Here is an 11483-nt window from a genome sequence, read left to right on the forward strand (position 1 = left end):
CACACACTATACATTACCACATCTTGCAGTTACACACACCTTACATTGCTACATATTGCAGTTACACACTATACAATACCCTATCTTACAGTTATACACACTATACATTACCACATCTTGCAGTTACACACTATACAATACCCTATCTTACATTATACACACTATACATTACCACATCTTGCAGTTACACACTATACAATACCCTATCTTACAGTTATACACACACTATACATTACCAGACATTGCAGTTACACACACTATACATTACCACATCTTGCAGTTACACACTATACAATACCCTATCTTACAGTTATACACACACTATACATTACCAGACATTGCAGTTACACACACTATACATTACCACATCTTGCAGTTACACACTATACAATACCCTATCTTACAGTTATACACACACTATGCATTACCAGACCTTGCAGTTACACACACTATACATTACCACATCTTGCAGTTACACACACTATACATTATATTTACCACATCTTAGTTACATACACACACTATACATTACCACATCTTGCAGTTACACACACTATACATTATATTTACCACATCTTAGTTACATACACACACTATACATTACCACATCTTGCAGTTACACGCTATACAATACCCTATCTTACAGTTATACACACTATACATTATATTTACCACATCTTAGTTACATACACACACTATACATTACCACATCTTGCAGTTACACACACTATACATTATATTTACCACATCTTAGTTACATACACACACTATACATTACCACATCTTGCAGTTACACACACTATACATTATATTTACCACATCTTAGTTACATACACACACTATACATTACCACATCTTGCAGTTACACACTATACAATACCCTATCTTACAGTTATACACACACTATACATTACCAGACATTGCAGTTACACACACTATACATTACCACAACTTACAGTTACACACACACACTATACATTGCTACATATTGCAGTTACACACTATACAATACCCTATCTTACAGTTATACACACACTATACATTACCAGACCTTGCAGTTACACATACTATACATTACCACATCTTGCAGTTACACACTATACAATACCCTATCTTACAGTTATACACACACTATACATTACCAGACCTTGCAGTTACACATACTATACATTACCACATCTTGCAGTTACACACACTATACATTACCACATCTTGCAGTTACACACACTATACATTACCACATCTTGCAGTTACACATACTATACATTACCACATCTTGCGGCTACACATACAAACTATACAATGCTATCTTGCAGTTACACATGCAAATTATACAATGCCACATGTTGCAGTTACACACACATATACTGTACAATACCATATTTTGCTGTTACACACACTATACATTACCATATCTTGCAGGTACACACACTCACACTATACAATATCACATCTTGCAGTTACATACATACAGAGGTGCTTCTCACAAAATTAGAATACCGTAAAGTTAATTTATTTCAGTTCTTCAATGCAAAAAGTGAAACTAATATAGAGTCATTACAAACACAGTGATCTAATTCAAGTGTTTATTTCTGTTAATGTTGTTGATTATGTCTTACAGACAACGAGAAACCAAAAGTCATTATCTCAGTAAATTAGAATACTTTATAACACCAGCTTGAAAAATGATTTTAAAATCCGAAATGTTGGCCTACTGAATGTATGTTCAGAAAATGCACTCAATACTTGGTCGGGGCTCCTTTTGCAACAATTACTGCATCAATGCGGCGTGGCATGGAGGCGATCAGCCTGTGGTTCTGCTGAGGTGTTATGGAAGCCCAGGTTGCTTTGATAGCAGCTTTCAGCTCATCTGAATTGTTGGGTCTGGTGTCTCTCATCTTCCTCTTGACAATACCTCATAGATTATCTATGGGGTTAAGGTCAGGCGAGTTTGCTGGTCAATCAAGCACAGTGATACTGTTGTTTTTACACCAGGTATTGGTACTTTTGTCAGTGTGGACAGGTGCAAAGTCCTGCTGGAGAATTAAATTTCCATTTCCAAAAAGCTTGTCAGCAGAGGGAAGCTTGAAGTTCTCTAAAATTTCCTGGTAGAAGGCAGTACTGACTTTGGTGTTGATAAAATACAATGGACCTACACCAGCAGATGACATGGCTCCCCAAACCAACACTGATTGTGGAAACTTCACACTAGACCTCAAGCAGCTTGGATTGTGTTCCTCTCCACTCTTCCTCCAGACTCTGGGACCTTGATTTCCAAATGAAATGCAAAATTTACTTTCATCTGAAAACACCTTGGACCACTGAGCAATAGTCCAGTTCTCCTTGGCCTAGGTAAGACGCTTCTGGCGTTGTTATTGATCATGAGTGGCTTGACTCAAGGAATGTGACACTTGTAGCCCATGTTCTGGGTGCATCTGTGTGTGGTGGCTCTTGAAGCAATGACCCCAGCAGCAGTCCACTCCTTGTGAATCTCCCCCAAATTTTTGAATGGCCTTTTCTTAACAATACTTTCAAGGCTGCAGTTATCCCAGTTGCTTGTGCACATTTTTCCTTCCACTCAACTTTCCATTAATATGCTCGGATACAGCACTCTGTGAACAGCCAGCTTTTTAGGAATGTCCTTTTGTGGTTTACCCTCTTTGTGGAAGGTGACAATGACTGCCTCCTAGACATCTGCCAAGTCAGCAGTCGTCCCCATGATTGTGGAGCATACTGAAACAGACTAAAGGTACCGTCACACTGGACGATATCGCTAGCGATCCGTGACGTTGCAGCGTCCTGGCTAGCGATATCGTCCAGTGTGACAGGCAGCAGCGATCAGGCCCCTGCTGTGATATCGCTGGTCGGGGCAGAAAGGCCAGAACTTTGTTTCGTCGCTGGACGTCCCGCTGACATCGCTGAATCGGCGTGTGTGACGCCGATTCAGCGATGTCTTCGCTGGTAACCAGGGTAAACATCGGGTTACTAAGCGCAGGGCAGCGCTTAGTAACCCGATGTTTACCCTGGTTAACAGCGTAAAAGTAAAAAAAACAACCACTACATACTTACCTACCGCTCTCTGTCCCCTGCGCTGTGCTTCTCTGCACTGGCTGTGAGCGTCAGTCAGCCGGAAAGCACAGCAGTGACGTCACCGCTCTACTTTCCGGCCGCTGTGCTCACAGCCAGAGCAGAGAAGCAGAGCGCCGGGGACAGACAGCGGTAGGTAAGTATGTAGTGGTTGTTTTTTTACTTTAAGGATGGTAACCAGGGTAAACATCGGGTTACTAAGCGCGGCCCTGCGCTTAGTAACCCGATGTTTACCCTGGTTACCGGCATCGTTGGTCGCTGGAGAGCTGTCTGTGTGACAGCTCTCCAGCGACCAAACAGCGACGCTGCAGCGTTCCGGATCGTTGTCGGTATCGCTGCAGCGTCGCTTAGTGTGACGGTACCTTTAGGGATCTTTTTAAATGCTTAGGAAGCCTTTGCAGGTGTTTTTTGCTAATTATTCTAATTTACCGAGATAATGACTTTTGGGTTTTCATTGGCTGTAAGCCATAATCATCAACATGAACAGAAATAAACACTTGAAATAGATGACTGTTTGTAATGACTCTATGTAATATATTGGTTCACTTTTTGAATTGAAGAACTGAAATAAATTAAGTTTTTGATGATATTCAAATTTTGGGAGGAGCATCTGTACTATACATTACTACATTTTGCTGTTACACATACAAACTATACAAAGCTACATCTTATAATTAAACATATAATCTATACAATGCCACATTTTGCAGTTACACACACACACACACTATACAATTCCACATTTTGTAGATACACACACACACACTATACAGTTGTGGCCAAAAGTATTGATACCCCTGCAATTCTGTCAGATAATACTCAGTTTCTTCCTGAAAATGATTGTAATCACAAATTCTTTGGTATTATTATCTTCATTTAATTTGTATTAAATGAAAAAACACAAAAGAGAATGAAGCAAAAAGCAAAACATTGATCATTTCACACAAAACTCCAAAAATGGGCTAGACAAAAGCTACATAGTTATTAAGGTTGAAGGAAGACTATAAGTCCATCTAGTTCAACCCATAGCCTAACCTAACATGCCCTAACATGTTGATCCAGAGGAAGGCAAAAAAAACCCATGTGGCAAAGAGTAAGCTCCACATTGGGGAAAAAATTCCTTCCCGACTCCACATACGGCAATCAGACTAGTTCCCTGGATCAACGCCCTATCGAGGAATCTAGTATATATACCCTGTAACATTACACTTTTCCAGAAAGGTATCCAGTCCCCTCTTAAATTTAAGTAATGAATCACTCATTACAACATCATACGGCAGAGAGTTCCATAGTCTCACTGCTCTTACAGTAAAGAATCTGCGTCTATTATTATGCTTAAACCTTTTTTCCTCCAAACGCAGAGGATGCCCCCTTGTCCCTGTTTCAGGTCTATGATTAAAAAGATCATCAGAAAGGTCTTTGTACTGTCCCCTCATATATTTATACATTAAAATAAGATCACCCCTTAGTCTTCATTTTTCCAAACTAAATAGCCCCACGTGTAATAACCTATCTTGGTATTGCAGACCCCCCAGTCCTCTTATAACCTTGGTGGCTCTTTTTTGCACCCGCTCTAGTTCAGCTATGTCTTTCTTATACACCGGAGACCAGAACTGTGCACAGTATTCTAAGTGTGGTCGAACTAGTGACTTGTATGGAGGTAAAATTATGTTCTCCTCATGAGCATCTATGCCTCTTTTAATGCATCCCATTATTTTATTTGCCTTTGTAGCAGCTGCCTGACACTGGCCACTGAATATGAGTTTGTCATCCACCCATACACCCAGGTCTTTTTCATTGACGGTTTTGCCTAGAGTTTTAGAATTAAGCACATAATTATACATCTTATTACTTCTACCCAAGTGCATGACCTTACATTTATCCCCATTAAAGCTCATTTGCCATTTATCAGCCCAAGCTTCTAGTTTACATAAATCATCCTGTAATATAAAATTGTCCTCCTCTGTATTAATTACCCTGCAGAGTTTAGTGTCATCTGCAAATATTGAAATTCTACTCTGAATGCCCCCTACAAGGTCATTAATAAATATGTTAAAAAGAAGAGGGCCCAATACTGACCCCTGTGGTACCCCACTGCTAACCGCTACCCAGTCCGAGTGTGCTCCATTAATAACCACCCTTTGTTTCCTATCCCTGAGCCAGCTCTCAACCCACTTGCACATATTTTCCCCTATCCCCATTATTCTCATTTTATGTATCAACCTTTTGTGTGGCACCGTATCAAACGCTTTTGAAAAGTCCATATACACTACATCCACTGGGTTCCCTTGGTCCAATCCGGAACTTACCTCTTCATAGAAACTGATCAAATTAGTCTGACATGAACGGTCCCTAGTAAACCCGTGCTGATACTGGGTCATGAGGTTATTCCTCTTCAGATACTCCAGTATAGCGTCCCTTAGAATGCCCTCCAGGATTTTACCCACAGTAGAGGTTAAGCTTACTGGCCGATAATTTCCGAGTTCAGTTTTTGTCCCCTTTTTGAATATTGGCACCACATTTGCTATACGCCAGTCCTGTGGTACAGACGCAGTTATTATGGAGTCTCTAAAGATTAAAAATAATGGTCTATCAATGACTGTACTTAATTCCTGCAGTACTCGAGGGTGTATCCCATCCGGGCCCGGAGATTTGTCAATTTTAGTGATTTTTTGACGCCGCCGCACTTCCTGCTGGGTTAAGCCGGTGACATTTAATTGGGAATTTTTATCACTAGTCATTTTGTCTGCCATGGGATTTTCTTGTGTAAATACTGATGAAAAAAAGTAATTTAGCATTTTGGCTTTTTCCTCATCCTCATCCACCATTTCACCTAGACTATTTTTAAGGGAGCCAACACTATCATTTTTTAGTTTCTTACTATTTATGTAGTTAAATAATATTTTAGGATTATTTTTACTCTCTCTGGCAATGAGTCTCTCTGTCTCAATCTTTGCTGCCTTGATTTGCTTTTTACAGAATTTATTTAATTTTTTGTTTTTATTTAATGCCTCCTCACTACCTACTTCCTTTAATTCTCTAAATGCTTTCTTTTTGTCCCTTATTGCGCTCCTTACAGCTCTATTTAGCCATATTGGTTTCCTTCTATTTCTAGTATGTTTATTCCCATATGGTATATAGTGTGCACAGGTCCTATCCAGGATGCTAATAAACGTCTCCCATTTTCTTTGTGTATTTTTATGTCTCAGGATATCGTCCCAGTTAATTGCACCAAGATCCTCTCTCATCCGTTGGAAATTTGCCCTCCTGAAGTATAATGTCCTTGTAACTCCTCTACTACAAATCTTATTAAAGGATACATGAAAACTTATTATTTTGTGATCGCTATTTCCCAAGTGACCCCCAACCCTTATATTTGATATGCGGTCTGGCCTGTTGGTTAATATTAGGTCTAGCAGTGCACCCCTTCTTGTTGGGTCCTGAACCATTTGTGAAATGTAATTGTCTCTCATAGTTGTCAAAAACCGATTAGCTTTGCTGGAACTGCAGGTTTCTGTTCCCCAATCTATTTCAGGGTAGTTGAAGTCCCCCATAATAATGACTTCTCCTTGAGTCGCAGCTTCATCTATTTGCTTTACGAGGATATTCTCCATTGCTTCCATTATTTTTGGAGATTTATAACAAACCCCTATCAGTAATTTATTATTTTTCCCCCTCCCCTTATCTCCACCCTCAGGGATTCTACATTTTCATTAAATTCACCTATATTATCACGCAGGATGGGTTTTAAGGACGATTTTACATACAGACACACCCCTCCCCCTCGCTTATCTGTATGGTCATTTCTGAACAGGCTATAGCCCTGCAAGTTAACAGCCCAGTCATGGCTCTCATCCAGCCACGTTTCAGATATCCCCACCATGTCATAATTATGCTCCAACAACATTAGTTCTAATTTGTCCATTTTGTTGGCGAGGCTTCTGGCATTAGTATACATGCACTTGATGTTCCTCTCTGTACCTCTATTCTTTCTAAAATTATTAACTGTTCTAACCCCACCCCCCATACCACCGCCACCCCCAACTTCCTTATTTATGCCCAGATCTCTGTCTGCACTATCTTCCCCTCCTATAAATTGAATACCCTCCCCCCCAATTCCTAGTTTAAACACTCCTCCAACCTTCTAGCCATTTTCTCCCCCAACACAGCTGGCACTCTCAGTACTGGCACTCTCAGCCCAATACTTGGTTGCACAACCTTTAGCCAAAATCACTGCTACCAACCACTTCCGGTAACCATCAATGAGTTTCTTACCATGCTCTGCTGGAATTTTAGACCATTCTTCTTTGGCAAACTGCTCCAGGTCCCTGATATTTGAAGGGTGCCTTCTCCAAACTGCCATTTTTAGATCTCTCCACAGGTGTTCTATGGGATTCAGGTCTGGACTCATTGCTGGCCACCTTAGAAGTCTTCAGTAGGGTTGAGCGACTTTTCTTTTTATAGGATCAGTCGGGTCGAGTGAAATCGGCCGATCCTATAGAAAATTCGGGGTCGGGGTCGGCCGAAACACGAAACCCAATGCAGTGCATTGGGTTTCTAATGGTTCCCAGGGATCCATATTTAGGTGTAAAATAAAGAATCAAAATAAAAAATATTGATATACTTACCCTCGGACGCGCCCTGGTTCTCACCCACAGCCTTCCTTCCTAAGAATGAGCGCCTGAAGGACCTTCGATGACATCGCGGCTTGTGATTGGTCGCGTGAGCGGTCACATGGGCGTCACGCGACCAATCACAAGCCTCGACGTCATCTAAGGTCCTTCAGGCGCTGATTCTTAGGAAGGAAGGCTGCGGGTTAGAACCAGGGCGCGTCCGAGGGTGAGGATATACCTATTAGGAATATACTCACCCTCGGACGCGCCCTCGGAAGCTTCCTTCCTAAGAATTAGCGCCTGAAGGACCTTAGATGATGTCGCGGCTTGTGATTGGTCATGTGACCGCCCATGTGACCGCTCACGCAACCAATCACAAGCCGCGACGTCATCGAAGGCCCTTCAGGCGCTCATTCTTAGGAAGGAAGGCTGCCGGTGAGAACCAGGGCGCGTCCAAGGGTGAGTATATCAATATTTTTTTTTTTTATTCTTTATTTTACACTTAAATATGAATTCCGATACCGATTCCTGATATCTTAAACATATCGGAACTCGGTATCGGAATTCCGATACCAGATCAGAAGATCGCCGACCTCATGGCCGACCCCACACAGGGGTCGGGTCGGGTTTCATGAAACCCAACTTTGCCAAAAGTTGGCGACTTCTGAATCTGGCCAACCCGTTTCGCTCAACCCTAGTCTTCAGTGCTTTCTCTCAAACCATTTTCTAGTGCTTTTAGAAGTGTGCTTTGGGTCATTGTCCTGCTGGAAGACCCATGATGTCTGAGGGACACCCAGCTTTCTCACACTGGGCCCTACATTATGCTGCAAAATTTGTTGGTAGTCTTCAGACTTCATAATACCATGCACACGGTCAAGCAGTCCAGTGCCAGAGGCAGCAAAGCAACCCCAAAACATCAGGGAACCTCGGCCTTATTTGACTGTAGGGACCGTGCTCTTTTCTTTGAATGCCTCTTTTTTTCTCCTGTAAACTCTATGTTGATGCCTTTGCCCAAAAAGCTCTACTTTTGTCTCATCTGACCAGAGAACATTCTTCCAAAACGTTTTAGGCTTTTTCAGGTAAGTTTTGGCAAACTCCAGCCTGGCTTTTTTATGTCTCGGGGTAAAAAGTGGGGTCTTCCTGGGTCTCCTACCATACAGTCCCTTTTAATTCAGACGCCAACGGATAGTACGGGTTGACACACTGTTGTACCCTCGGACTGCAGGGCAGCTTGAACTTGTTTGGATGTTAGTCGAGGTTCTGTATCCAACATCTGCACAATCTTGCGTTGAAATTTCTTGTCAATTTTTCTTTTCCATCCATATCTAGGGAGGTTAGCCACATTGCCATAGGTTTTAAACTTCTTGATGACACTACGCACGGTAGACACAGGAACATTCAGGTCTTTGGAGATGGACTTGTAGCCTTGAGATTGCTCATGCTTCCTCACAATTTGGTTTCTCAAGTCCTCAGAAAGTTCTTTGGTCTTCTTTCTTTTCTCCATGCTCAATGTGGTACACACAAGGACACAGGACAGAGGTTGAGTCAACTTTAATCCATGTCAACTGGCTGCAAGTGTGATTTAGTTATTGCCAACACCTGTTAGGTGCCACAGGTAAGTTACAGGTGCTGTTAATTACACAAATTAGGGAAGCATCACATGATTTTTCAAACAGTGCCAGTACTTTTGTCCACCCCCTTTTTTATGTTTGGCTTGGAATTATATCCAATTTGGCTTTAGGACAATTCTTTTTGTGTTTTTTCATTTAAGACAAATTAAATGAAGATAATAATAACAAAGAATTTGTGTTTGCAATCATTTTCAGGAAGAAACTGATTATTATCTGACAGAATTGCAGGGGTGTCAATACTTTTGGCCACAACTGTACATTATCACATCTTACAGGTACACACACTATACAATACCACTAGGGATGAGCAAGGATTAAAGTGCTCGAATGCTCGTTACTTGAACCAAGAAATTCCTGATGCTTGGATGCTCATTTCGAGTAACGAGTATAATGGAAATCAATGGTAAATCCAAGTATTTTTCCAACAGACCCTACAAGGAGGCATAGTGATGAGCGAATATACTCGTTGTTCGGGTTTGCCCGAGCACGCTCGGGTGGTCTCCGAGTATTTGTTAGTGTTCGGAGATTTAGTTTTCCTTGCCGCAGCTAGATGATTTGCAACTACTAGACAGCTTGATTACATGTGGGGATTCCCTAGCAACCAGGCAACCCCCACATGTACTTAGGCTGGCTAATAGCTCTAAATCAAGCAGCTGAATCAACAAAAACTAACAAATACTTGGAGATCACCCGGAGCGTGCTCGGGAAAACCTGAGCAACAAGTATATTCGCTCATCACTATTAGGGCAGTAACAATTTTGAAATGGATGGAAAAAAGTGATAAATAGAAGAACAGCATAGGGAATAGCCCTGGAAGAATCTCTGTCTCGCTGCGGAGAACAATGGTGACACCCTTTTACTCCACTTTAAGGACTGACAATGAAACATTCACAATTTACAAGATTTTTGAATTTTCAGGAAAAAATGTAAAAAAAAAAAACTTTCCTGTATAATATGCCAAAGTAAACGATTTAAAAAACTTTAAGCAAACCAAAATTGAAATTCTTAGCAAAAAAATGAAAATTTCAGTGGTATTTATGAAGGAATTTATACCACCAGAAAAAAATGAATAAGATTGGGTAAATTGAGCATTAACTAGAAAGAAGAAAAAAACCTTAAAAAATTTTCTTTAATTATTACTATTAAAATTCACAGTATTATTTTATAAATACAAATGGAAAAAACACCTTTCAAAATTGGATGACTAGAATAAGCCACAATAAAGCCAAATATCACGGAAGACAAATCCAGGTCTGGTGCGCTTAGGCCTAAGCTGGCACTAATATGACCCTAGATAGCTTGCAACCTACCTGACAGCAGAGGTTGGTATCCTAAAATGTGATATGGTGCCCCCGCTGCACATCAGCTGTCCCTCGAACTCCCTATAAGCCCTTATTCTAGGTTATTCTAGGTTAATACAAAAAAAATATCATGCACACATTACAAAGGTTTGTCTATGACACTCGTGACACTCTTATACTCAGTATAAGAAATGCACCAGCAAACAAAATTAACAAAAAAAATCAAAACAATTTGGAAGGTGTTTTTTTCTCTTTGTATTTATAAAAATAATACTGTGAATGCTAATAAAAATAATTAAAGATAATTTTTTAAGGGTTTTTTCTTCTGTTTAATTTATGAAGGAAGCAAAAACTGCCAAAAATTTGATGAAAGATGGACTCAGCTGCACCCTGCATTAGACATAATGAGGATGGCTTCATTCACATTCTGTTCAAATTGTCATCTAGTGGTACTCCTAGTCTCATGAAGGCTTTGCACTAAATGCAAAGCCTGCCAAAAATTCCAAGCAAGGTCATCCATACAGCCTTGAAGGCGCCAATTGTGGTGCCTCATTGTGGGCTGGTACTGGGACTACACTCAATGCCACTATCTTTCCCCCACAATCTCCAAATTAAGTGAAAATCATGGCCCAAGATTACATTATGTATAACAGCATTTGCTACCCCCTCTTCGTAGTCAATTAACTCATATGATGTCTTCATTTTTGCAAGGGCTGCACAATGCATTTTGGTGTCACCATGGATACACACCACATGTATAAACCTGTCAGATATATGACCCATGGGTATGAGGCTCTAATGTGCTAGTGTCACAAGAGTACCAGAGTCTAGTAGGGTGAGATTGCACACTT

The sequence above is a fragment of the Ranitomeya imitator genome, chromosome 4 (genome assembly GCF_032444005.1).
Source record: "Ranitomeya imitator isolate aRanImi1 chromosome 4, aRanImi1.pri, whole genome shotgun sequence".
In the NCBI taxonomy this organism is placed as follows: Eukaryota; Metazoa; Chordata; class Amphibia; order Anura; family Dendrobatidae; genus Ranitomeya; species Ranitomeya imitator.